The sequence below is a fragment of the Antechinus flavipes genome, chromosome 2, assembly GCF_016432865.1.
Source record: "Antechinus flavipes isolate AdamAnt ecotype Samford, QLD, Australia chromosome 2, AdamAnt_v2, whole genome shotgun sequence".
Classification (NCBI taxonomy): domain Eukaryota; kingdom Metazoa; phylum Chordata; class Mammalia; order Dasyuromorphia; family Dasyuridae; genus Antechinus; species Antechinus flavipes.
This window is the reverse complement of record NC_067399.1, coordinates 114,314,443-114,318,562: the sequence shown is the minus strand read 5'-3', so window position 1 is coordinate 114,318,562 and position 4,120 is coordinate 114,314,443.

Sequence of the window (4,120 nt, the reverse complement as noted above, 5' to 3'; positions counted from 1 at the left end):
CTCTGTGATCTCTGTTGTTCAGCCTTTTTTTTTTTTTTGCGGGGGGGGGGGGGTGTTTGACTCTTTGTGATCCCATTGGGGGTTTTCTTGCCAAAGATACTGAAGTAATTTGTGGAGTTATTTCCTTCTTCAACTCCAGTGATCTTCAGATAAGACCAAAAATTAAGCTGATCTAATAGTCCTGCTTTGCAGTTTTTGCCATTTCAGATGTTTCCCCAAAGTGTCCTCTTCTAGAAGTTTCCTAAATTAACAAAGGACTTCTTAAACTATGGTACCCAGAACTGATCCCAATGTTCTAGAGGTTTAATGATGGTGATAGAATGCAGAGGGACTATCATCTCCTTATTCCAGGGATTTTTGGCTTTTGTAATGCAGTTTTTTAATCTGCATTTCAGAATGTGGACTCATTAGGACAAATTAGGAATTTAGCATTCCTAAATTTTACAAGATTCAATTCAGTGCTGTCTAGTCTGTCAAGATAGTTTTGGATTCTGTCTTTGTCATTCAGTGTGCTATCCCTCCACCTTGGTGTGATCTAGTATCTCTTTAATAATCTTTTAAAAAATTTCACTGTAACTGAAATCATTTGAACTTATTGGTTTAGAGCTTACAAAATACATACATATATATATATATTAAATCAAGACAATATTTGTCATTTTCTTTTTCTTTGGTATTTTTTCCTTTCTCTGATTTTTTGCTGTATCTCCTATTCTCTATACTCTCAAACGTTACTGACTTCCTAATGCTATCTACCATTTTTTTCATTACTTATGGATGTCATTAGTCTGGGCCAGGAAACTTGAATTCATCAAGAACATCTACTTGCTCTCTTACTGAAAATATTAACTTTTTGTTATTCAGTGAACTCAGCATGTTCATCAGAGAACTCATTATCTTTGTCCCTAAATACAGCCTTCCTCTTAACTTCCTTTTTTATGTCAAGGCAACTGCCATTCTTCCAATTACTCATATTCACAATCTAAACTCACCCTCAAACTCTTCACTCATTTATTCTTCATGCTCAATCAATTGCTAGTCTTGTAGATGCTACTTCTTCAACATCTCTTGCATCTTTCTCTCAAATCATACTATAACTGTTACTCTATGCTAGCCCAGCCTATCTCATCAGGATGCTTCAGTGATCCTCCATTGCCTTTAGGATAAAATGAAGTCTTCTGCTTGGCATTAAAAGCCTTTCATAGTGTGGAAGGCTTTCCAGACCAATTGTACATTACTACACTGACTCATACTTAAGCCAAACTATCCTCCTTACTCTTCCCCATACCTGACATTCTATTTGCTCCTATCCTTTTGCTCTTACCTCTGGAACAATTAGTTTCCTTTAAGGCTCAACTCAAGTAGTACTTCCTTCCATAGGCATTTCTCAGTTCTCCCAGTTTTTTTAGTACCCCTCAATTCACCCATATTTTTAATTTATTCTTTATTTAATTCTCTGGCAACATGTTCACTTCCTAGCACAATGTAAGCTTATTTTCTACTGAAAATCTCTCTAATATCTCTATAAGCATTTAATAAATGCTTAGTTTCCATGTCTAGATTACTTAATTAATTATTCATTTCCATGTCTAGATTACTGTTAACTACTTCAGATTTATAATGATTCTGCCTAACCCTGCATTATAACCCTTTTACGGAGGTTCATGATTTTATTGCTATGAATATCTCCTTCAGTGGTGCAGATGGCAACCCATCTATGTCCCCTTATCCTGTGTGACTCTTGTCCATACTCTTCCACCAATTCTTGATAAGAGTGCTCAATGGTCAATCTCTAGGTTTTTGATTATAGGAATACTAATAGTACTTGGGCTATGCATTTGTTATTCTTCATTTTTACTGTGCCAACTTCCTTGTTTACTTAAATGTTTATTGGATGCTATTTTTATGCCACTTCTTGTACATAAATCATTAGCAATATGCTGCAGCCCATATATACTCCCATATATCCCTCCATTGTACTTTGGGTAAGGGGCAAGAGGAAGAATAAGCATTTACCTAGGTGCCAGGCACTATAGTAAACACATTTACCAATGTCGTTTCATTTGATCTTCACAACAACCCTGTGAAATTTATGCTATTATTACCCCCATTTTACAGTTAAGGAAACAGAAGTTAAGTGACTTGCCACAGCTAAAATGTGTCTGAGGAAGGATTTGGTTTCAGATCTTCCTGATTTGAAGTCCAGAGCTCTACCCAGTGTGCCGCCTAGCTGGGTAACCCACAATTTGGACAGATGGTAAGATCCTCCTGCTGCTCTCATTTGAGAATTATAAATGCCTCTATTGCACCAAAGCCCCAAACACTACAGAGCTTTTCTGAATATGGTGTTCCTTTCTTTTCCCTCATTCCTAACTCCTGAGTTTCAGAATCCCTCTGATTAATAATGAGGCTATCTCCCTCTGATTAACAATAACAATTAACACAATAAGGTATAATTAACAACTCTATCCCCAACATGACCTTCCAACAGTATCCTTCATTTATATGTATGAATCTAGTTATTTAGCAGATTTTTACAACTTCAGTATAAAGGAAGCCCATTCTGCCTCCCCCCAAAACCTCATACAATGAATACAATGTATACAATATAATGAATCATGTATCTTGAAGGAGCCCTGCATTCATTCCCCATTGCAAGAAGCTGAGGGACTTTAGTTTCCTTTAGAGGGTGGGAAGAGGATGGTCATTTTTTACAATCTTAATTTCTCCTATAGTGCTTCTTTTTTTTTTTTTTTATTTTTTTTTTATTTTTTTAAATTTTTTATTTAATAATTACATTATATTGACACTCATTTCTGTTCCGATTTTTTTTTCCCCTCCCTCCCTCCACCCCCTCCCCTAGATGGCAAGCAGTCCTTTATATGTTGGATATGTTGCAGTATATCCTAGATACAATATATGTTTGCAGAACCGAACAGTTCTCTTGATGCGTAGGGAGAATTGGATTCAGAAGGTATAAATAATCCGGGAAGAAAAACAAAAATGCAGATAGTTCACATTCGTTTCCCAGTGTTCTTTCTTTGGGTGTAGCTGCTTTTGTCCGTCATTTATCAATTGAAACTCAGGTCTCTTTGTCAAAGAAATCCACTTCCATCAAAATATGTCCTCATACAATATCGTTGTCGAAGTGTATAATGATCTCCTGGTTCTGCTCATTTCACTTAGCATCAGTTCATGTAGTTCTCTCCAAGCCTCTCTGTATTCATCCTGCTGGTCATTTCTTACAGAACAATAATATTCCATAACATTCATATACCACAATTTACCCAGCCATTCTCCAATTGATGGGCATCCATTCATTTTCCAGTTTCTAGCCACTACAAACAGGGCTGCTACAAATATTTTGGCACATACAGGTCCCTTTCCCTTCTTTAGTATTTCTTTGGGATATAAGCCCAATAGAAACACTGCTGGATCAAAGGATATGCACATTTTGATAATTTTTTGGGCATAATTCCAGATTGCTCTCCAGAATGGTTGGATTCGTTCACAACTCCACCAACAATGCATTAGTGTCCCAGTTTTCCCGCATCCCCTCCAACATTCATCATTATTTTTTCCTGTCATCTTAGCCAATCTGACAGGTGTGTAGTGGTATCTCAGAGTTGTCTTAATTTGCATTTCTCTGATCAATAATGATTTGGAACACTCTTTCATATGAGTGGTAATAGTTTCAATCTCATCCTCTGAAAATTGTCTGTTCATATCCTTTGACCATTTATCAATTGGAGAATGGCTTGATTTCTTATAAATTTGAGTCAGTTCTCTATATATTTTGGAAATGAGGCCTTTATCAGAACCTTTAACTGTGAAAATGTTTTCCCAGTTTGTTGCTTCCCTTCTAATCTTGTTTGCATTAGTTTTATTTGTACAAAGGCTTTTTAATTTGATGTAATCGAAATTTTCTATTCTGTGATCAGTAATGGTCTCTAGTTCATCTTTGGTCACAAATTTCTTTCTCCTCCACAAGTCTGAGAGATAAACTATTCTATGTTCCTCTAATTTATTTATAATCTCGTTCTTTATGCCTAGGTCATAGACCCATTTTGATCTTATCTTGGTGTATGGTATAGTGCTTCTTTTATAAATTTAGCTACAA